Source organism: Myxine glutinosa, chromosome 2 (genome assembly GCF_964187855.1).
Source record: "Myxine glutinosa chromosome 2, kmMyxGlut1.1, whole genome shotgun sequence".
Taxonomy (NCBI): Eukaryota; Metazoa; Chordata; class Myxini; order Myxiniformes; family Myxinidae; genus Myxine; species Myxine glutinosa.
The window spans coordinates 128,998,223-129,023,764 of NC_136262.1; the positions used below are offsets into that span (position 1 = coordinate 128,998,223).

Genomic DNA, 25,542 nt, shown 5'->3' on the forward strand with positions numbered 1-25,542 from the left:
AAAACGTCAAGAAAATTATCTAACTCGTTAACTAAGATAAACCGCCGCTGATGCTCTGTTGAGATCACGATGGTCAACAATGTCACAAAGTAATGCCATGCCGGGCGCTTCACAGCGGATCTAAAATGGCCACTGGAAGCTCTCCCTCTGTGAAGAAGCTGTCAAAAGAATCCGGAAATGGCCAGAAACTACTAAAATCACAATGGCACATAAACACCATTGGGTTATGTGGGGTTCTTGGGGTCGGACAGGTAACGGGAAACTCAGCATTTTTATGCCTAAATCCAATTTACCGGAAACCTCGCAATAGGTTGGTTTGATTATATTCCTTGGAAATGGAAACTTTTACACTTCCTTTAGAATGCACTTAACCAGTTCATCAAATGTCATTCCCCTGCGCTCGCGAAGCGAAAAGCAGGGTTAGGCATCCGGTTGCGTACGTGTGGCATATGTGCGGGTGTGTCTGAATTTTTAAAATTCATTTTCTCAGCAACCGTTGGTCCGATTGACACGAAATTTTACCATAGGAGCGCCTCTGCCTGGAGAATATTTGAATGGTAATTACGGCGTCCTAGCTCACGTGGTATGGACGCCATCTTGGAAAAACGTTACACCTCTATCTCCCAAACTGCTCAATGGAAAAAAAATTCAACATGGCTCATTGTCAAGTACTCCCCATGGGGAATAAGATATGTTGATGATGATGATGATGTCAGTGCCTTCATTATGATGTCATAATTCCACAAGTGCAACATAGTTGGTCATAGATCATAGAACATAGTTGATCATAGTTGATCATAGATCATAGAACATAGTTCATCTGATCAGTAAGAAAAAAAAATCCTCTGTAACCGTTAGTCCGATTGACACGAAATTTGTACCATGGAAGCGACACCTCCTGTATAATTTTAATAATTATGACATCATATGTCACGTGGTACAGGCGCCATCTTGGAAAAATCGAAAAATGTTGCACCTCTATATCTCTGAAACTGCTCCATGGAAAAAATTGAAAACAAATAAATGTTTTGCCTTTGATGCACGACTTTGTGGACGAGATGCACGACCCTGTATAATTATTTAAGTGATTATTCACCATTTAAAGATACAGCTAAAAAGGATGTGAGGTGATATCTCAAAGTTATGGATGGATTTGGATGAAACTTGGTGGGCAGGTTGAATGTGTCACAGACAAATTGATTTGATTTTGGTGAAGATCTAAATCCGGATTCGGATTATGAGAATTTTTTAAAATTACAAGTGATTCTTCACCATTGAGTGATAGGGCCAAAAACAATATATAGCATATTTCAAAAGGTTGTGGATGACTTATGACAAAAACCTGGTGGATGAGTTGGGTAAGTGACAAGAAAAAGCGCATGCGATTTTGGTTCAGGTCTGAATCCAGATCCGGCCTATCGGTGGGATCCAAAATGTAAACTGTTCAGCCTGGTGGAGATATGCGCTCTCCCGAGTGCAGTTATACTATCTAGTTAGGTATAGTGCACTATGGAAGGTTGGGCCCTATATTTATGACGATCACGGCTACGATCTGACGTCACTGACAAACGTCAGTGACATCATAGTCTGCGCTTACGTATTGATCTGTGTGTTTAAAAACACTTCCTCGATAAGAATGATAAAAAAGATGAAACACTGATGTTCCAAGGATCACAACTCTAACACCAAGAATATTCAAACAGGCCTTGTATGCATATGCATTATACAAATCGTGTACACATAGGCATTATACTCGTACGTATCATGTAACGCACATATATATGGGGCTGTTAATACTCTATTCCCTAAATGATGAGCATCAAGCAAGTAAGCAGCACATACCATTTTGGCTCTTTAGTGTCATTCGGCTGGAGTTGGAATTGAATTAACAACATATTAGACTCAAATTTGAGTTGCTAAGGCAGGCCGACAGGATGATTTTTAATTTTACCCTCCATGTAATCAAGGCAGCTGTTCACCACCACCTTGGATCATTGGCAATCCTTAACCATTATCTTTCTACCCTTAACCCCACTCCAGTCCCTCCTCCTTCCAATTTCTCGTTTTCCCTCCTGAGAGTTTCCTTCTGTATCCATCTTGTCCACCCCTGCATGTTATCATGCCCCACTATTCCTCCCCACACACATGGTTTGTCAACACCTCCTTCTGTCTTGGCCTCCAGCTCTGCTGTTGGGGTTTCCACCCTCTCTCTACTGTCCTTCCTTGTTGCGTCCTCATCCGTTTGTTGTACTAGTCCTAGGCACTAGCTCTTCCTCGAGCCTCAACTATGTGTACACATTTTTTTTTAAATACACAATAAACCATTATTGTACTTTTCCATTCATTCACAAGGACATGAGTAAATTTTAGGTTCAACATCTATTGGCTTTGCAAATCGATTTGCTCATATCTCAGTGCAATTTCTTTCTTCCACTATTTATCTGTGATCAATGGACCCAGAATCTACAAGGAGGAGTTGTGTTTTTATTAGTTTCTCCGAAAGAAACTACGGTCTGATTTTGTCATCTATCTATAATTCCAGTAATCTCTGTCTGTCTGTCTGTACGTTTGTCTGTGACCGCTGTTTCTCGACAACCACGGGTCCGATATACTTTTAACTTGCCAGGTATATTGCTGGGGACCCGAGGATGTGCCTTTTCAAGGTTTCATATTAATCGGACAATTACTTACCGAGCTATGTCCAAAAAACGATTCAACCAATCAGAGAGCAGCGAACGATCGCGTGTGCCGAACGTGGAGGACACACTCTGCCTCGGATGGCACATTTGAGAGCGTATTCATTTATTTCACGTTTGCAAACTATGTTGGCGTTAAACTACGTTTTAAAACTAATAAAAACGAATTTGCGATTCATTCGCTTTCCTGCGCGTTTGTGCACGCGATGGCGATTGCTTTACCAAACTCCGGAAGCCGTTCGCTTTGGACCAAACCATTGCATGTAAATAGAGGGGGGGGGTTCTGTGGTCGTTGCGAATGGACCAAACCATTCATGTAAATAGAGGGGGGGGGGGGGGGGATTGTCACTGTACTCGCAAGCCGTTCGCCGTTCGCTTTGGCGTTGCGAATGGACCAAACCATTTCATGTAAATAGAGGGGGGGGATATAATTTTAGATAGATATATAGTACGGGCATATATATAGTACGGGCATGCCCTAGTCTATCTATAATTCCAGTAATCTCTGTCTGTACGTTTGTTTGTCTGTGACCGCTGTTTCTCGACAACCACGGGTCCGATATACTTTTAACTTGCCAGGTATATTGCTGGGGACCCGAGGATGTGCCTTTTCAAGGTTTCATATTAATCGGACAATTACTTACCGAGCTATGTCCAAAAAACGATTCAACCAATCAGAGAGCAGCGAACGATCGCGTGTGCCGGCGTTGCGAATGGACCAAACCATTCCATGTAAATAGAGGGGGGGGGGTTCTGTGGTCGTTGCGAATGGACGAAACCATTTCATGTAAATAGAGGGGGGGGATTGTCACTGTACTCGCAAGCCGTTCGCCGTTCGCTTTGGCGTTGCGAATGGACCAAACCATTTCATGTAAATAGAGGGGGGGGATATAATTTTAGATAGATATATAGTACGGGCATATATATAGTACGGGCATGCCCTAGTACTATAAACCCGAGCACAAGTTGTATTTAATCCTAAGTTTATACCTGTTGGGCAGTGCCCATCATATATCAAGGGTGGTATTTGGTGATAGTTTTTGTGTGTTTTGGAGGATACAGACAAGTCGTGTAATTAAGGAGGTATGTCACTACTCCGGCCTTCATTTCTTTGGGATGTTCGTTATAAATCCATCAAAATCCCATGCACTAGAGGTGTTGGTGCCTTTTTCTCGGGTTGCCGTTCCTCGAGGAGGTTATGCATGAACAGACTTGCAATATCCATATCGGTGGAATAAGCTATCAGAGGAGTTCTCAGGCTATTTGTGTATCCCAAAGCATCCGAAACCTTGTCACCGAGGGCACGGATTGATTGGAAATTCGAGCTGATCCGGGTTCTCCGGTAACCCGAGATGAGTAAAAAGACTCCTATTTCTATACAATGCGAGCCCCCCCTTCCCACTCCCTTACCCTCCGGCAAGCCTTGTGGCTATCAACTATTAATGCTTCCAAAACCTAAAGGATGGATGCTATTGCTTTGCTTTGCCAGTTTTCCCCCTTTTTCTTTTTTTTCTTTATGGCCCTTCATATTTAGTAGTTCTCAGCCTTGATTAGGGCAAAACTCAATTTAAAAAATCCTAAGTATTTTGGACTTTTTCTTTAACTAAAGACATAATGGATAGTAAAGCATGGGCAAACCAGGCTGAATACCTGGTGCTGGCTTAACGGTTAAGGTAGCTGGCTTAACATCTTAAAGGGTCTTGAGTTTGAGCCCCGTCGTGTCATTGAAATAACACCAGGTGAGTCGACTCGGCCTGCTATCCTTCCGAGGTCAGCAAAATGAGCAGTACCAGCTTATTGGGGGTAATAAACCATTCGAGTATCCTGTGTCTGAGTTGCAACCTATCCAGGATTATACTCCTTCGTCAATGAGACTACCTCCGCAGCTCCTATGGACCTCAGGGTGTGAAAGGAAAGGTTATTATTATTACTAAACTAGGCTGAACAGTTTATCTTTTACATCCCACTGATGTGCTGGATCTCCATCTGGACCTTCACCAAAATTGAATCGGCTTGTTCTTGTTACCTCCCCAACTCGTCCACCAAGTTTCGTACAAATCCGTCCACAACGTTTTGAGATATCCTACTCACGGACAAACAAACAAACAGGAAGACGTCATGCAGAGCTCGATACTTGCAAAATGCACCCTCCCCCCCTCCCCCCCCCCCCAAGAAAGGTTGCCATGGATACATCAAATTGTCAAATTGTCTCGTCCATTAAGATTAAAATTGACTATCTTAATCAAAGCTTGGGTCAATCAGATTCAAATTTATGTTTTTCAGATTCCAATTGATGATTTTGGAAGTTTTACCTTGAGTTGACCTTTGACCTTTTGACCTTAAAATATTTGGATTCCCAATTCAGTGATGTACTATGTATCGGATGAAACGATGTGTCTGATCAACTCAATCGGATGAAAAATGACAATTTTAGAAATTTGACCTCAAGATGACCTTTTTTTCCCTTTTTTTTGGGGATACTTAATCGAGGCTCGTGAAAGAGGTGACATTTACTTCACAAACAAATCAACCAGACAAACTATATAAAAAGAGGGAGCGGAAGACGAGAGAAGGGGAAGCACACAAACACTTGAGAGCACACAACATTTAAGAGCAGGGAGATGTGTGGGAGGGAGAGGGCTTGGGGGGCGGAGGTGTGGGAAGGGGGGGGGGGGGGGTGGAGGGAGAAGTATAAAACACAAGGACACCAAGGACTTCCAGGACAGAAGTTTGTATTTCAAAAAAGTGGAATTGGGGTGAAATTAGCGGGGATAGAAAAGATCAAGGTTTTGGATGGGGGAAGATAAGAGATGGTGGTGAGCAGCTGTTTTAAAGACCTGGAGGGAGGAGTGGGATTGAAGAGAGTGAGGGAGTTTGTTCCAGAGGCGGGAGAAAAGAGGAGTGAAGGTGAGCAGAGAGTCTTGATTTTGGCAGTTTAACCATAAGAGGGTTGCAGGCAGATCTTGTGTGTCCTGCAGGAATATTTGCGGGACAGAGCCCAGAGAGAGCTGGGGGGGCAAGGCCATAGAGGAGTCGGTAGAAGACGGAAAGACCACCAACCTGCCTGCGGTGAGTGAGTGAGAGGCCCTTGGAGTTAGCTTCATCGCGGGAGATTCCAATGATTCTGAAACCTTAAAAACTTTGACCTTAAAATCAATAGGCTTCTTATAACAAACTCTACCATCTGGTGAAGTTTCGTGAAGATCGGTTTTAAATTGTGACCTGTGGGCAATTGACAGACAAGCAGACAAAATAACACACAATACCAACCAATATAAGTACTTGAAAAATCTTCGATTTCCTTAGAAATCTTTGAAACATCTTCGATTTTGCAAGTAACAAGGTGTCAGGTGGAAGCCTGATGGATATGATGAAAATCAAGAGAACCTTGACCTTTGAACATGCATGGCCATTTTGATGATATCTTTCCAATTATCCATAAATTGTAGACAGTCGTGTTTTTCAACTCATTTGTGTCAAGTTTGACGTCGCATAGCGCAAACACTTTTTGTCATATCTGTTTTATGCAAATGTCCTGTCTTTTATTTTATTTTCTCCCCCTCACCTCACCTCCCTAGACAAATAATTCTATATTGATTCTTTCTCTCCTCCCGGACACGTGCTTGTTCGCTCTCCTCCTCGTCTCGGCTTGTGCCCCGCCCCCTGTATCTCGTTTTCTTCCGCCTCTGCTCCTTCTTTCTCAAATCGACGTTCTCGCTCGGAGACTTTTCCCGGATTGTTTTTTTTCATCGTTCTGTTTGGATATTGTTGGAATATGTTTAAACCGCAGCCGTGATGCTGACGCCTCCCCCCCACCCCCAGAATTTACATGTTTTAAACGTTTCCCAGTGTGTACCCTGGTCAGAATAGGTACACCGTATCCCTGCGTGTCGTAAGAGACGACTAAGAGGGTTGGCGTCAGGAAGGGCATCCGGCCATAAAAACATTGCCTCAAAAAGAGAACCATGACAATCACAAGTACATATGGGCAGGGTGCAGCCCGAAGTGGAGATCGGTTTCTGAGGTTTGGGACATGGAATGTGGGGACAATGACAGGGAGATCAGGAGAAGTGGTGGAAGTATTGGTCAGAAGAAGAGTGGACATATGTTGTGTGCAAGAGACGAGATGGAAGGGAAGTGGTGTGAGAATGGTGAAGGGTAGGCAGGGACAGAAATACAAGTTTGTGTGGCAAGGGTGCCCGGAGGGCGTGAATGGTGTTGGTGTCCTGTTTTCTGAGGAGTTTGTAGACAGTGTGGTGAGTGTGACTAGAGTGAGTGATAGGTTGATGATGGTGAAAATGATGATTGGAAAGCTCTTGGTGAACGTCATCTCGGGATATGCTCCGCAGGTTGATCGAAGCGATGAAGAGAAGGACAAGTTCTGGTGTGCGATAGAGAAGCTGATGGAAAACGTGAAAGATGAGGAAGTTGTTGTGGTGGGAGGAGACCTGAATGGACATGTGGGAAGGAGTATGGATGGTTTTGAGGGAGTTCATGGGGGTTACGGATATGGTGTGAGAAATGGAGAAGGTGAAAGGATTTTGGAGTTTGCTGATGGAGCTGATTTGTTGATTTGTAATACTCAGTTCCAGAAAGAGGACAATAAGCTTGTTACATACACGTCAGGTGGGTCGACGACAACCGTTGACTACCTGATGGTGCGTCGGCGAGATAGGGGGCACCTCCGGGACACAAAGGTGATCCCGGGGGAGGAGGCTGTTTCACAGCACCACTTGGTTGTCTGCGACATAAGGGTGAAAGGTGCGAGGAGAGCTCGGCGGGTGAAGTACCAACCGAGAATGAAGGTGTGGAGGTTGAAAGAGGTGACAGTAAGGGAGGCATTAAAAGAGAGGCTGAGTAGGGTAGAGGATGATGTGGTTGAGCTTGAAAGTGGTTGGATGTCAATGAAAGCTAGTCTGTTGGGAGCCGTTGGTGAGGTATGTGGATGGACAAAAGGACCACCGAGGCACTCGGAAACATGGTGGTGGGATGTTGAGGTTGGAAAGAGGATTGACGAGAAGAGGAAGAAGTTCAAAGAGTGGCAGAAGGCGAAGGGTACGGGAGCAGAAACAGCAGAGCATGAAAGTTATAAGGCAGCCAGGAAGGCTGCAAAGAAAGAGGTAGCAAAGGCGCAGGAGGCATGTAGGAAAATGTTCGGAGAACGCTTGGATTCGGAGGAGGGTCAGAAAGCAGTATTCAGGATTGCAAAGCAGATAGCGAAAGAGAGGTGTGATGTGATGGGGGTGAGTTGCTTGAAGGATGAAGTGGGACAAATCGTTGTCGACCCAGATGGAATTAAAGGAAGATGGAAAAGATATATGGAAATGCTGTTGAATACAGAGAATGAATGGGATGGCAACATAGAGAGTAACCCAGTTTTAGGACCGGCAGAGAAGATAACTGAGAAGGAAGTTGAGGAAGCGATAAAAGCAATAAACCACCGTTTAGAGGCCATTTTTCCCCGCAAAGCGGGGGTTGGCCTTTTCGGGGACCGTGGTAGTTGTTGTTTTTTGGTCCCCTTTTTGAAGCAATGTTTTACGGCCGGATGCCCTTCCTGACGCCAACCCTTTTTGCCGCCTTCAACGACAAACAGGCGACAAACAGGCTTTCAAGCGATAAAAGCAATGAAGAGTGGAAAAGCGGGAGGGCCGACGGGAGTTGTGGGAGATATGTTGAAGGCAGCAGGAAGTTGGGGTGTGAAGAGAATGACAGAGATCTGTAATTTGGTGGTGAAAGAAGGCCGCATTCCAGTGGATTGGGAACTGAGTACCCTCGTCCCTCTAAACAAGGGGAAAGGTGACCCTCTGGAGTGTGGCTCGTACCGAGCGATAAAGTTATTGGAGCATGGAATGAAGGTATTGGAAAGGGTGTTGGAGAGGAGGATAAGGAAGAAAGTGAAGGTCGACGAAATGCAGTTTGGATTTATGCCAGGAAGAGGAACGACAGATGCGCTTTTCATTGTGAGGCAGTTGCAGGAGAAGTACATGGATAAGAGGAAGAAGTTGTTTTTTGGGTTTGTTGATCTGGAGAAAGCATTCGATAGGGTTCCACGCAAAGTATTGACATGGGCATTGAGGAAGTTAGGAGTGGAGGAATGGTTGATCAGAGTAGTGATGGCAATGTACAAAAGAGCACGCACAGCTGTAAGGACGAAGGACGGGAACAGTGGTGAGTTTGAGGTGAAGGTGGGAGTGCATCAGGGGTCGGTACTAAGTCCACTACTATTTGTAGCTGTGATGGAGGTGTTGGCTCAGACCGTAAAGGAGGGTTTACCGTGGGAGTTGTTGTATGCAGATGATCTGGTGTTGATTGCGGAAAGTATGGATGGACTGAAGGAAAAGATGAACAAGTGGAAGGAATGTATGGAGACAAAAGGTCTGAAGGTGAATATCGGAAAGACAAAGGTGATGGCAAGTGGTAAAGCATGTGGTGAGGTGGAAAGAACTGGGAAGTGGCCGTGTGCTGTGTGTAGGAAGGGTGTCGGAGTGAACTCCATTCAATGAACAATGTGTGCTGAGTGGGTTCATCAAAAATGTAGTGGTCTGAGAGGGTCATTAACCAGTGTGGCAGCTACATTCAAATGTAAGGTGTGCACAGAGGGAGCTGCAGATGGAGGAAATGTTGAGTTGGATCTTGGAGACGGCGTGAAGCTGGAAGGTGTGAAAACATTTTGCTACCTCGGAGACATGCTGAATGGAGAAGGTGGATCAGACTCGGCAACGGTTGCTCGAGTGAGATGTGCATGGAAGAAGTTTCGGGAACTGAGTGGCGTGCTGATGAGGAGGAGAGTGTCGCTGAAGCTGAAGGGAAAGGTGTATGCTGCATGTGTGAGAAGTGTTATGATTTATGGGAGCGAGACATGGGTAATGAACGTAGAGCAGCAACGAAGGCTGGAAAGGGTGGAAATGCGAATGGTTCGATGGATGTGCGGAGTATCGTTGAGAGAGAGGAAGACAAATGATGAATTGCGAAAGATGATGGGAATATTGCCTGTGATTGATGCTGTGAAGAGGAACAGGTTGAGATGGTTTGGTCATGTATTGAGGAAGGATGAAAGTGACTGGTTGAGAAGAGTGATGGAAGTTAATGTAGAAGGAAGTAGAGGATGGGGAAGACCGAGAAAGACTTGGCTAAAGATGGTGGAAGAAGAAATGCGGGCAAGGGGGTTAACAAGGAGAGATGCAGAAAATAGGGCAAAATGGAGAAGATTGTCATGGGGACCGCAAGGCTAACCCCCGCTCTAGCAGGGAACATGGCCTTAAAATGCATGTTGTTGTTGTTGTTTTATGCAAATGATGTCACTGTCACCTTGAGCTTTGACATCTATATATATATATACACGTGTATATATATATATATATATATATATATATATATATGTATATATATATATATATATTATATGTATATATATATATATATATTATATGTATATATATATATATATATATTATATGTATATCTGTGCAGTGTCTGTGTTGTCTTGTGTTGTCCTGTGTTGTCACTGAACTACTCCCTCAAACTTTTGTGAAATCCTACCAAACCTCAGGTGCATACCAATCTCTCCCGTCGGCATGTCCTAAGGGTATTTGTTTTTTTAAATTTTCCTATTTTTTGGGGGGGATTTTTTTTTTTCAACTTCATTTATTTATAAAATGTAATATCACGTATATTACAAATGCATTTGTGCTTTATGATTGTTTGAATTATGATTGGTGTAAACCATGACAAAACAGCAACTCAGGTACAGTCATTTATCTATATCTACATCTCTGGGCAGTGTCTGTTGTCACTGAACTACTCCCTAAAACTTTTGTTTCCGTGGTTGCGAAGTGTTTTTAATAACGTGGTGGTGGTTTTGAATCACGTGGTGGTGAGGTATTATGAATTATGTGGTGGTGAGGTGTTTTTAAATAACGTGGTGGTGAGGTGTTTTTAAATCACGTGGTGGTGAGGTGTTTTGAATTACGTGATGGTGAGGTGTTTTTAATTATGTGGTGGTGAGGTGTTTTTAATTATGTGGTGGTGAGGTGTTTTTAATTATGTGGTGGTGAGGTGTTTTGAATTAGTTGGTGATGAGGTGTTTTGAATTATGTGGTGGTGAGGTGTTTTGAATTGCATGGTGGTGAAATGCTTTGGATTACGTGGTGGTGAGGTGTTTTGGATTACTTGGGGTTGAGGTGTTTTTAATTTCGTGGTGGTGAGGTGTTTTGAATTGCGTGGTGGTGAGGTGTTTTAAATTACGTGGGGGTGAGGTGTTTCGAATTACGTGGTGGTGAGGTGTTTTGAATTACGTGGTGGTGAGGTGTTTTGAATTACATGGTGGTGTGTTTTGAATTAGGTGGGGTGAGGTGTTTTAAATTACGTGGTGGTGAGATGTTTTAAATTAGGTGGGGTGAGATGTTTTGAATTACGTGGAGGTGAGGTATTTTAAATTACATTGGGGTGAGGTGTTTTAAATTGCTTGGTGGTGATGTGTTTTGAATTACGTGGTGGTGAGGTGTTTTGAATTAAGTGGTGGTGAGGTGTAATCGTCCCAGACTTCCAGTCTGCACCGACTCCTCCCCTATTTATGTGCTGAGGGGTTCTTTTTTGAATTTTATATGTTTTTTCAACCTAAATCTTCAACCCAAATTGTTTATAAAAATGTAATATCACAAACACTACAAATAAATTTGTGCAAAATAATTGTTTGTAATATGATTGGTGTAAATCATGACAACACAGCAACTCAGGTACAGTCATTATCCTCAGCTAAAATAAGTCCGTGCCTCAGTAACGATGCTTGGTGAGGTGAGCGCAGCGAGCCGAGCCAAGCTCGTCTATATATTTGTCTGTGCGTCTGTTGTCCTGTGTTATCACTGAACTACTCCCTCAAACTTTTGTGAAATCCTACCAAAGTTCTGGTGTGCACCTATCTCTCCCGTCGGTTTGTCCTCAGGGTATTTTCTTTGAAAAATTTTCCTATTTTTATTTTTATTTTTTATTTTTGGGGGAATTTTTTTGGGAAATGTTTTTTTATTCCAACTTAAGTTTTCAATTTCAATTGTTTATAAAATGTAATATCACGTATATAACAAATACATTTGTGCATTATGATTGTTTGAATTCTGATTGGTGTAAACCCTGACAAAACAGCAACTCAGGTAGTCATTTATCTATACACAAAGAATTAAGTTAAGCACCCCCCCCGTTTTTTTACAACCTCGCACATTACAAGTTTGTTGTCGTCAAAACAGTGTAATATACCCATGTTATTGCTATATTTTCTGGAGAAGTGATATTATGGTCACATAAAAACATAACAATCATGCCGTTTTCAATATTTTATTCTGAATAATTTAAGGTGAAATTTTTTTGTGAATTTTAGGCATATTTTCACCTCAATTTAAGTATGGAGCTATAGGTCCATCACGGACAGTGTGGATGACGTTTATGTTTTCTAACGTACAGTCATTGTTCTGAGAAGACCTCTAGCGATCTTTGCGTCAATAACGTGTGTAGGACCCACGTGATCGGATCACTGACTCAACCCTACGTCTCATAGACCCTGTAAGCCGTCGTATGCGTTGCTGTGGCAGGTTGTTCCATTCCCGATGTAATGCACGTTCGGGACATGTTGGGACGACAAATTGCGAAGATGGTCCCTCCAATAGCCAATCTGGATGAATTGGAACGTGCATTACATCGGGAATGGAACAACCTGCCACAGCAACGCATACGACGGCTTACAGGGTCTATGAGACGTAGGGTTGAGTCAGTGATCCGATCACGTGGGTCCTACACACGTTATTGACGCAAAGATCGCTAGAGGTCTTCTCAGAACAATGACTGTACGTTAGAAAACATAAACGTCATCCACACTGTCCGTGATGGACCTATAGCTCCATACTTAAATTGAGGTGAAAATATGCCTAAAATTCCCAAAAAATTTCACCTTAAATTATTCAGAATAAAATATTGAAAACGGCATGATTGTTATGTTTTTATGTGACCATAATATCACTTCTCCAGAAAATATAGCAATAACATGGGTATAGTACACTGTTTTGACGACAACAAACTTGTAATGTGCGAGGTTGTAAAAAAACGGGGGGGGGGGGGGTGCTTAACTTAATTATTTGTGTATATATATCTACACATCTGGGCAGTGTCTGTTGTCACTGAACTACTCCCTGAAACTTTTGTTTCCGTGGTTGTGAAGTGTTTTTAATAAAGTGGTGGTGGTTTTGAATCATGTGGTGGTGAGGTATTTGGAATTATGTGGTGGTGAGGTGTTTTATATTATGTGGTGATGAGGTGTTTTGAATTACTTGGTGGTGAGGTGTTTTAAATTTGGTGGGGGGGTGAGGTGTTTTAAATTACTTGGTGGTGATGTGTTTTAAATTAGGTGGGGTGAGGTGTTTTAAATTACATGGTGGTGAGATGTTTTGAATTACTTGGTGGTGATGTGTTTTAAATTATGTGGAGGTGAGGTGTTTTGAATTACATGGGGCTAAGGTGTTTTGAATTACATAGGGGTGAGGTGTTTTGGATTACATGGGGGTAAGGTGTTTTGAATTACATGGGGGTGAGGTGTTTTGGATTACATGGGGGTGAGGTGTTTTGGATTACATGGGGGTGAGGTGTTTTGGATTACATGGGGGTGAGGTGTTTTGAATTATGTGGGGGTGAGGTGTTTTGGATTACGTGGGGGTGAGGTGTTTTGGATTACGTGGTGGTGAGGTGTTTTGGATTACATGGGGGTGAGGTGTTTTGGATTACGTGGTGGTGAGGTGTTTTAAATTACTTGGTGGTGATGTGTTTTAAATTAGGTGGGGTGAGGTGTTTTAAATTACATGGTGGTGATGTGTTTTAAATTAGGTGGGGTGAGATGTTTTAAATTACATGGTGGTGAGATGTTTTGAATTATGTGGTGGTGAGGTGTTTTAAATTATGTGGTGGTGAGGTGTAATCGTCCCAAACTTCCAGTCTGCACCTACCCCTCCTGTATTTATGTGCTGAGGGGTTCTTTTTTGAAGTTTATATATTTTTTCAACCTAAATCTTCAACCTAAATTGCTTCTAAAAATGTAATATCACAAACACAACAAATACATTTGTGCAAAATAATTGTTTGTATTATGATTGGTGTAAATCATCACAACACAGCAACTCTGGTACAGTCATTATCCTCAGCTAAAATAAGCCCGTTCCTCAGTAACGACGGTTGGTGACGTGAGCGCAGCGAGCCGAGCCAAGCTAGTATATCTATATTATAATAGCCGTAGATGATTCTGTCTGTCTGTTGGGCGTCTGTCCGGGGTGTGGCTTACTCGGTTTGCAGAGTAGCTCCACCCATTCTGGGAGTGGCTTCCTATAATTATAAACAAATATCCACCATTTTATTAACTCGCATAGCTTTGAGGCCTGTTTTGTCGGCCCGTGGTGTCTTGCTCTCTCTCCCAGTTTTATTTCAAATCAAATTCGATATATTATTTCATTTTTCACAGTCGCTAACATAGTTTTAGACTCGGTTGAAAAAAAACGGGAAGAAAATCCAATGAAAGTTGCCGTTTATAGAACAAATGAATTCTCAAACGCCTGTAACTTCAAGGCCATTGAGTCTCTCTCACGCCTTTATCTCCAATCTAACTCACCATATGATTTCATTTTTATCGATGGTTTTAGACTCGGTGTCAGCAATAATTGAGAACATTCCACACACGTGGGAAAATGCAGAGATATATTTTTAAAAATCGCGTCATGGTGTATCATACACCGCCCAACATGACACCGATGGCAACGTGTCTATATATATTAAAAATTCTATATTTCATTTTTCACAGTCGCTAACATAGTTTTAGACTCGGTTGAAAAAAACGGGAAGAAAATCCGATGAAAGTTGCCATTTATAGAACGAAATGAACTCTCAAAGGCCTGTAACTTCAAGGCCATTGAGTCTCTCTCACGCCTTTATCTCCAATCTAACTCACCATCTGATTTCATTTTTATCAATGGTTTTGGACTCGGTGTCAGCAACGCGGGAAAATGCAGATATATTTTTTAAAATACACCATATCACCGCTAACAACCGCCCAACCGCCAACAACCGCCCAATATGTATCATACACCGCCCAACATGTATCATACACCGCCCAACATGACAGACGGCAACATGTCGACATTATCGCTTTTTCTTTAAACCGAGTGAACCGAGCCGAACCGAATGAATTCACCATTTACTTTTGATGACAGTCGTCACAAAACGACATATATTTCTTCGTTTTTATTTCATTCAACATTATTAGCCGGAAGTAAAATATGGTTCAGGAAATTACCGAGAGATATTTCTTCGTTTCTTTATTTATTAGTTATTTGCGCATACACTTTAAATAGGTTTATTTGAAATCTTTAATTTTCACAATGTAATATATTTGTCATTTGATGATGACGAGACACTTCCTCTTGACTCGTGACAATTCATGCGTTGCGTGGAAACTTCCATTTCCAAAATGAATGACAGTCGATGAAGAATGACTCGGTGTCAGCAACGCGGGAAAATGCAGAGATATATTTTAAAAAATACACCATATCACCGCCCAACACCGCCCTACAGCCAACAAGTATCATACACCGCCCAACATGACACAGACAGCAACATGTCGACATGATCGCTTTTTCTTTAAACCGAGTGAACCGAGCCGAACCGAATACACCGAGTGAATTCACCGAGCGAATTTCATCCAATTCCACCGAGTTTCATGAAATTACCGAGAGATATTTCTTCGTTTTTATTTTATTCGTTACCAGCAGAAGTACCCAGCGTTGCCGGGCGGGGGAGGGGGGAAGGGCACGTACACTTTAAACGTGTGTGTGTGTGTGTGTGTGTGTGTGTGTGTGTGCGTGTGCGTGTGTGTGTGTGTGCGTGCATATGTGTGTGTGTATATATGTATGTGTATGTAGGCTAACCCCCGCTCTAGCAGGGAAAATGGCCTTAAAATGCATGTTGTTGTTGTTGTTGTTGTTGTTGTTGTTGTTGTTGTTATGTGTGTGTGTGTGTGTGTGTGTGTGTGTGTGTGTGTGTGTGTGTGTGTGTGTGTGTGTGTGTGTGTGTGTGTGTGTGTAGATGTATAATAATGTGCATATATGTGTATATGTGGATACATATGTGTATACATATTTGCATATGTGTATATGTGTCTGTACGTGTGTGTCTCTGTGTGTGTGTGTATGTGTGTCGATGTACGTGTGTGTATGTGTGTATATGTAAACATGGGCCCGTGTGTGTGTAAAGTGTGAGGAGGTATTGGAGAGGAAAATGCAGAGATATATTTTTAAAAATCGCGCCATGATGATAAACGAAAATACACCGCCTAAAATAACAGTCGACATATATTTAAAATTCGTCACACACATCCATGCCCGTGGGATTCCCACGGGTGGGAATCCCACGGGTGACCCCGCTAGTATATATATATATAGTCAAATAGCATTGACAGCCTCACTTTTTTTCCTTTGGAATCTTCTGGAATTTGAAGAAGATCGCCGAAAGCGTTCGCAAGTTATCGCATTCGCAGACAGGCATACAAACAAAACAAGTGAGACAGACCGACATGTGACAAAATTTTCAATTTTCATCACAACAAACAGACAGTGGTGAAAACAACCTCCGTCCACCTTCAGTGGCAGAGATAACCAGAAGTAAATTTAACTACCTTTGATGTGCATTAATTAATTATTTACTCCCTCTGATTACTTGAATGGTCAGTGTTGTGGCATATTTCCACCAATCCTTCGTTGCTCCACTTTAAGGGTCCCAAAAGAGTGAGGGCAGCACAAAATGCAAACTAATTCTGGAAATGCAATATGGAAATATATTGGAAATGCAATGTTGGGGACAGCAAGGTTTTCAACCTGACTTGAATGTTGCATGCATGCAAACGAGGCCACATGTTTAAATGTGGGAGCTGACATCCACTGAGAATGTGCTGGGAGTTGTTGCTCTTCAATATAAATGGTATTTTGTTAGTCATCTTAATGTTCACGACAGTTAATGCCGAATGTTGGACCAACCATCCATTTGTCACAGTTGAGTTTTTCTTGAGTAGAAGTGTGCAAGTATAACAGACTTCAGAGTCTTCACTCACCTCTTTGATGCTGGCTGTCCTGCTTGATGACAGTTTGCAGAGCCAGGATGACGTCGTGCTCTTCATGTGTTGTTCACACGTCACGTCTTTCTACTGACTAGCCATTGTGGATCTCAGCTGGTACTGGGTTCTTGCCAGTATGCACAATCTTGCTCTCCTTGTTTGGCACTTGATCGATCTTTCGTAGTAGATGGTGTCACATTATGTCAATAAGCTGAATATTGTCTGCCACAGTGACAGTCGATGTAACTTTTTGTGTAGTAATGGGTGTCTGGGGGGTTAGCTGATGATGTCTGCTGGAGGGACGTCTTGATGATGATGTTTCTTTCTCATGGGTAGTCACGAGTTCGCAGTTTGGCCCATCCTCCGTACCTGCAAGATCCTCAACAATCTAACTGCAGACAGATATGCAGATTCATCACCCATCTGGATACTGCACGAGGGTTTATGGTGATCCCTGTGAGTCCACCTGGTGCATGCCCACAGTCCGTATAGTAGCCTCTGTGTCATCGTCGCCATCAGAAACAAGTCTCAAGGTAAATTTGATGCATTACTCTGAGAAATGAGCAAGCTTGCAACTCCGACACCAGATAGAATGAGTAAATCTGATCCAAGGTAATCAGGTAGCCTCTGCACTAAGTTGCGACAAGTAAGTTGTCCTTCGTAAGACAGGTACAAATTATACAGATTGAGATCGTTTTCATATCATGGACAACACTTTGAAATGCTTTGTCAGTTGCTTCAGGTTTGCCATCAACCTTCGCTGAAAATCCACCACCACCTGTGTGATTGATGTGACCGTTTCCTCCACAAGCCAAGCCTCCAGAATCCGTCTTCTGGTTATTTTAAGGGTCAAACCCAAAATGCTAACCCTATCCCCTTGGCCTAGGGTGTGTGTGTCCTGCTTTAAGGCCATGTTTGGCAATCACAGACCTATTAGGATAGTTTTAAAATGGGTCAACAGTCGGAATTTGTGAGTGTCGTTTGTTGATTGGTTGTCCAGTTTGGCCCCACCCCCACCTTGGGTTTATAGTGGGATTTTGATGTATTGCTTATCAATCTTGGGAAAGCTTCATGGAGGCACATATTGTTACGTGTTGCTAACCAAAATGTTGAGTAAATTTTTTATTTCAATTAATGTTTGTAGAACTCAGCATGGATTATTTTTTATATATACAGGGTGAGTCAAAAGTAGCGCCCGATTTCTGTTTATATATATATATATATATTTCTGTCAGTTGATTGTTTGCCATTTGTATTAGTGTACAAGAAGGTAGAAATAAATGAATGACATGTTTATCTAACCATTTATTTGGGGGAAAATTATTACGGAAGTGTACATTCGTTGCGGTTTTCGGATGCCCGGACTTCTTTGCAATGGCCACCGATCCTGTTGCTTCAAATTTCTCGACAATCAATCGTATGTTTCTTCCCTGTGGTGGGTTAATATCGAATTCCTGTGCCAAACGGCGTGCCGCCATCGTTGGTTGTTCATTACATTTGTAGTGTTGATTCATTGAAAGGTAATTCATGGTTCAATTTGGTGCAAATTCAGTAACTTTCCAAACTCTCAGCAATAACCTGCAAAACATAAATAAAAATAAATAAATTAAGAAAATTAATAATCTGCAAGACAATTATTAACAACATGACATCCCAGAAAAAATCTGACAGCCAAAAAAACAGAAATCGGGCGCAGGCGCTACTTTTGATTCACCCTGTCTATATATATATATATATATAGACTATGTTGACGTTGTTAAGTTGACGACTCAACCCTCGGCTATCGCGAACTCAGCTATCGCGTTTCTCTGCTATCGCGGCTACCTAAAAAACTGCACAACACGCGACTATCGCGCCCCAAATACGCGCTATCGCGCACCGGAAATGGTGGAAAGGGTGCTACGTCATCACCGAGCGTGGGGAAAGAGAAATCAAGGGAAATCAAGAAGAGGAAGAACTTAACTTACGCTCAGAAATTCGAAATTGTGCAGTTGATAGACAATGGTGAAACAAAGCGAAATGTTGGAAAGAAATTTGGGATAAATGAGTCAACAGTGTGAGGTATTTACCGAAACCGTGATTATCGTAGAAACGTCGATATTAAGATTTAACAATCAACAGTGAAGCAAGGTGCTCCTTTATTAATACGGCACTGGCAGGTTACGAGGAGCAGTATCATGCCCACGTCAACTCCCTCCGCCAACGCCAGATCACCGAATTCTTACGGCGAGATTCGGCGTCAGAACAAATCTAATCGGGGGACATTAGGGTAACCGTGGGGGGGGGGGGGGGGGGGGACAAACTTCCGTTCGAGACCTCAATCTATGATGTAAATGCTTGATAATAAGAGTTTGCCGGCAACAACCAACACACCAGCCCAGTTCCAATTAAAAAACATGCTGCAAAGTCTCTCTCTTTCACACACACACACACACACACACACACGCACGCACACACACACACACACACACACTGCACAAAATATAGCCGACGTGCAAGTTTGGCGCCAAAGGCTTGGCCTGCGGGGGGGGGGGGCACAATAACTCATTTAGGTGGGCATGGCCCGCGAATGCCCCCCCCATGACACCGACCCTGCTTACGGCGTCGCAACGAGGCACAGCCCTCTGTCTTTGACGAGCCCTCTGACGTTGAGCGCTTCTCTGGTGCTTCAGCTGACGCAATCCTGGATGAGTTAGAGGCACGTAGGGGTGGTCAATAAGACTCAACCCAATACTCGGACCTACCCAACCATCTGAGCCCCTCATCGTCCCCAAAAAGGTAAATAAAATGGTTTTAAAAAATGTACTTTTTTTACCATTTTATTTTTATTTACATATTGTGATTCTTGTTTTAATGTTTCTTCATTTGTTAATGTTTCTTTATATGGTAGAAACACTTGGTAAAAAAGTGGCAAAAATAGGTTAAATATGTGGTCAACTTGGGGGTCCTGGCACCAATTCGAATTATTACCATACGTTCTTCAGTTCGGCTATCACGATTTCGGCTAACGCGCACCGATAGCGGCACCAATTAGGCGCGATAGCCGAGGGTTGAGTATATATATATATATATATATATATATATATATATATATATATATATACAGTATATGTATATATATATAATAATTTGAACACACTACGTATATATATATATATATATATATATATATATATATACATATATATATATATATATATGTGTATATATATGTGTATATATATGTGTGTATATATATATGTGTACATATGTGTATATATATATATATGTGTGTATATATATATGTGTATGTGTATATATATGTGTATGTGTATATATATGTGTATGTGTATATATATATGTGTATATATATATATATATATATATGTGTATGTGTATATATATGTGTATGTGTATATATATATGTGTATATATATATATATATATATATGTGTATATATATATATGTGTATATATATATATGTGTGTATATATATATATGTGTGTATATATATGTGTATATATATATATATATGTGTATATATATATATGTGTATATATATATATGTGTATATATATATATGTGTATATATATATATGTGTATATATATATATGTGTATATATATATATATATATGTATATATATATATGTGTATATATATATATATATGTATATATATGTATACTGAAACGCAAAAGAAACTTACCACCTTTGAAACCTTTAAATATCAACAATAACACTGCGTGTAGTAAATGTGTGAACTTATTTGTGGACAATAGTGTCCTCGCTGTCAGACAAAACGGCCACGGATGGTCACTTGAACCTTCAATGGTCACTTCATAGCACAGCTGTTGAACAGCCGTTTTGACTGTCAGTGATTAGCCAAGGGGTACGGGATGATTTTAATGAGCTGCACGTGATGTCTTGATATTGGCTTTAAAAAGGCCAGTGCAAAATGGGCATTTTGACCGAAAAATTTGACCATTTTGACCAACTTCAAAAAGACCGAAAACACAAAAGAAACTTACCACCTTTGAAACCTTTAAATATCAACAATAACACTGCGTATAGTAAATGTGTGAACTTATTTGTGGACAATAGTGTCCTCACTGTCAGACAAAACGGTCACGGATGGTCACTTGAACCTTCAATGGTCACTTCATAGCACAGCTGTTGAACAGCCGTTTTGACTGTCAGTGATTACCCAAGGGGTACGGGATGATTTTAATGAGCTGCACGTGATGTCTTGATATTGGCTTTAAAAAGGCCAGTGCAAAATGGGCATTTTGACCGAAACATTTGACCATTTTGACCAACTTCAAAAAGACCGAAAACGCAAAAGAAACTTACCACTTGTTTGAAATGTAATAAAATTGTAACAGTTCAAAATAAAACAAACCAACAATTGCTAATTGAAACATTGGCATTTTATTGATGACATGTCAAGTTTTTGACCAAGATACACCATCTCATCAGTTTGTTCTACAGTACAGAACAGCACAGGGTGCAATGTCAGTCCCCTTTCAATAGCGTGTATGGCCACCATTGTTTTGGATACAGGCAGTGCATCGTCGGCGTATACTGCCTACCAGTCTTTGGATGGATTGCTGCTGGATTCTGTCCCACTCAGTCCTCAATGTCTGAAGCAGCTCTGCCCGTGTCCTGGCCCTGCCAACTACGCGTCTCCCAAGCTCATCCCACAGGTGCTCTATGGGATTTAGGTCAGGGGAGAGCGCAGGCCACTGCATGGTGTTGATGTTCTCGCCTTGGAGAAATGCAGTGGTAAAGCGAGCAGCATGGGGACGAGCGTTGTCATGCTGAAAGGTTCTCAGTTCTGGGTGGTCTTGCAGGAATGGCAGCAGAAGAGGTCGCAGGATGTTATCCACATACCGCTGGGCGTTAAGATTCCCATCCACAACCACCAGTGGCGTCCTGTACCGGCCTGATATGGCTGCCCACACCATCACACTTGGGCCACCCCACCTGTTGGCTTGACGCACGCAACAATCGGCATATCGCTCGCCAGTTCTTCTCCAGACACGCTCACGCCCATCAGGACTGTCCACACAGAACCTTGACTCTTCGCTGAAAGCGACCTCGTTCCACTGCGCCAAGGTCCACCGCTGATGCTGCTGGCACCATCTCTGACGGTTGCGGCGATGGGCAACCGTCATCACGGGGCCTCTGTATGGTCTTCTGGCAGTCAGACCATAGTCATGCAGTCGTCTTCGTGCAGTATCATTGGAGATCCGTGGGTTTGCACGCCCCGGAGTTTCTGCCGCAGTGCGGGATGCTTGACGAATCGATCCCGCAGGTGACTTCGGACCATCTGCCTGTCCTGCCTTGCAGTGGTGACTCTTGGCCTCCCTGATCGAGGTCTGTCATCTGCAGAGTTGTGGAGGGTGTCTCTGTCCACCAGGGCCGATATCGTCTGGTGTGAACAGCCAAGGCGACGTGCCACCTCACGGTAGTTCAGTCCGCCTTGCAGCATGCCCAGGGCACGCTGCCGTTGATGACAATCATGGCATGTTGATTGAAATGCCCATTTTGCACTGGCCTTTTTAAAGCCAATATCAAGACATCACGTGCAGCTCAGTAAAATCATCCCGTACCCCTTGGCTAATCACTGACAGTCAAAACGGCTGTTCAACAGCTGTGCTATGAAGTGACCATTGAAGGTTCAAGTGACCATCCGTGACCGTTTTGTCTGACAGTGAGGACACTATTGTCCGCAAATAAGTTCACACATTTACTACACGCAGTGTTATTGTTGATATTTAAAGGTTTCAAAGGTGGTAAGTTTCTTTTGCGTTTCAGTATATATATATACATATATATATATATATATATATATATATATATATATACATATATATATATATATATATATATATATATATATATATATATATATATATATATATATATATATATATATATAATATATATATATATATATATATATATATATATATATATATACGTAGTGTGTTCAAAAAGTATCCGACCTTTATTTTTCGTGCGTAAAAAAAGAAGAAGCTAGGGAGGCGTTGATTGGTGCACGTATGTAGGCGATCCTAATGCACACGCGTGAATTTCTTCCCACCTGCAGAAGCTGTCATTCGACGGCAGATCGCCGATGAGTGAGGACATGTAAGTGAGCGCCGTCGGATTTTCGTTTTTGACAAAATGACGGAAAAACTTGAACAACTCTACTGCATCAAATTTTGTGTTTTTTGGCCTCGGGGATGTTGGATGCTTCCATTGTGATGACTGCAACTTGGTTTCTGGGTCGTACCCCATAAACCCAGGACTCATCGCCAGTGATCACTGTGTTGAGGAAGCTGGGATCGCTGTTCACAGTCTCCAGCATGTCCTGTGCGATCTCCAAACGGAGTTGCTTCTGCTCAATCGTTAGCAGCTTTGGTACGAATTTCGCTGAGATTCTCCTGAAGCCCAAATCCTCCTTCATAATGGAATGAACGGTGTTGAATCTTGCGGATCGTTTCCATTTGGGAATCGCCAAGCTTTACACAAAATTTGGTGCAGTAGCGTTGTTCAAGTTTTTCCGTCATTTTGTCAAAAACGAAAATCCGACGGCGCTCACTTACATGTCCTCACTCATCGGTGGTCTGCCGTCGAATGACAGCTTCTGCAGGTGGGAAAAAATTCACGCATGTGCATTAGGATCGCCTACATACGTGCACCAATCACCGCCTCCCTAGCTTCTTCTTTTTTACGCACGAAAAATAAAGGTCGGATACTTTTTGAACACAGTAGTATATATATATATATATATATATATATATAATCAGTCAGGTCAGTCTTTTGGGACTGCCACTGATAACATGTAGCCCAGTACTACCTGCCGCATGGTCGGGTTGTCGGCGACTAAATGACTTCATTTTGGGCTTTCCTAGTGGGGAGGGTGACTGACATCCTGCCAGGACCAAAAACAACACTTGGCAAAGTAAGGAGATGATCTCCCATAGGGAGCCAACGGCTATCCAGAAAAGAGATGGTGACTCCTAAAAAATACCCATCCGGTTTGAACCTGTTCAAGCCATACCAAAGACTAAAAATGGTATGTGCTGCTTCCTTGCTGGAAAAGGATAGAGCACGGACAATCCCCATTGGTTGGCATCCATGGAGAGGAGAAAATTCCTCTTGAGGGAATATCCCACTGAGTACAGTGACAGAAGGTAGTGGCAGTACCTTCCCCAAGGTGTGTGTGTGTGTGTGTGTGTGTGTGTGTGTGTGTGTGTGTGTGTGTGTGTGTGTGTGTGTGTGTGTGTGTGTGTGTGTGTGTGTGTGTGTGTGTGTGTGTGTGTGTGTGTGTGTGTGTGTGTGTGTGTGTGTGCGCGCGCGCGCATGTGCGCATGCGTGCGTGTCTCACACATCCTACTTCAGTCGTGCTTCCTCCTCAACCCCATAGAAGACAAATATTATTATGAAATGGATGCAAATCAATGCTTTTCCTGCCAAGATTCTATCCACACTCCACCCACCCCCCATGCTCTCTACTTTGTAAAGCCCTGCAGGTTGCCCAGTTTTACCTTCCTTGATGCAGGCTCCTTTCGTCATATACCACCATGCATTCCAAATGATTTTTTGTTTCTGACACATCTAGCTGAGAACCTGGAAAAGCAATTGCTTATTGGAGTGATGGGATAGCTCCGTAATGCCTCCCTCCCCTTGTCCCTCAGTTGCCTTTTCTGAGTTCGAGTCCAAATGGAATTGGAACAAACCCAAACTTGTAAACCTGTACCACGTCACAGGCAGGGCATTGATTGCATCATCATGTATACCTATCCATTTGAATGGGTGGTTCTCCAGCTGCTGCGTGTTCTGCAACTGTTAATTTGTGGATGATAAATAATCCCACAGTGTCATTTCAAAGAGTAGGCTGTCAGTACCCCACCTAAAATTCAATTTTTCAAAAAATCTTGTTGACCTTCTCTGGGGAGGTAAACGTCCTCATAAAGGGTTTTGGCAGTCCAATGAAAGAATAGGAATTGCCAGACGAGATTGTGTGGGTGCCCTTGTTGAGAACGCTCATTTTGATTTGAGCACAAGTGTCGCTTGCTGATGGAACGAGTACCAATTTCTTTCCTTCCCACGACACTAAGATTTCACTTGGCTTGGCTAAACTCGAATTTGCTACCTAAGACTTGGCTAAAGCAAAAACTTTCCTTCTCTGTTTAAACTGCTACCGAATCTTCCTGTTTTATAAATGTCATCCAAAACGTCCTTTCTAACCTTCATTGCGGTATTTTCACATTGGAATCAAAGCTGGTTTAACAACATCCTGGCAAACTGATGTATTTACCAACAGAGCATGGTTTCATTCTCCTTGACTGGGAAATTTAACTCACTTGGTGTTGTGCAACTAAGAGTTGTAATGTCTTCGATATTGTCCCCCACCCATCCGCCAAGGTCGGAGACTGGGATGTTAAAATGAGCTCCGTCCGGCCGACCGATCATCCGTCCATGTCCTTTTGTGTGTACTATATTTCACAAAAGCCGTTATACATTTACCTTTCATATTGCAGATATCTATTCCTCATATCACCCTCATATCATTATGATTTATGGGAGGGAGACATGGGTAATGAACGTAGAGCAGCAACGAAGGCTGGAAAGGGTGGAAATGCGAATGGTTCGATGGATGTGCGGAGTATCGTTGAGAGAGAGGAAGCCAAATGATGAATTGCGGAAGATGATGGGAATAGAG

General features: G+C 42.4%; 1 protein-coding gene across 4 annotated transcripts in view; it reads left to right on the plus strand.

The window, feature by feature from the left end:
• Positions 1-25,542, plus strand: part of LOC137412398 (death-associated protein kinase 1-like) — a 290,813-nt gene that overhangs the window by 57,898 nt on the left and 207,373 nt on the right. The gene's annotated exons all lie outside the window — the stretch shown is intronic.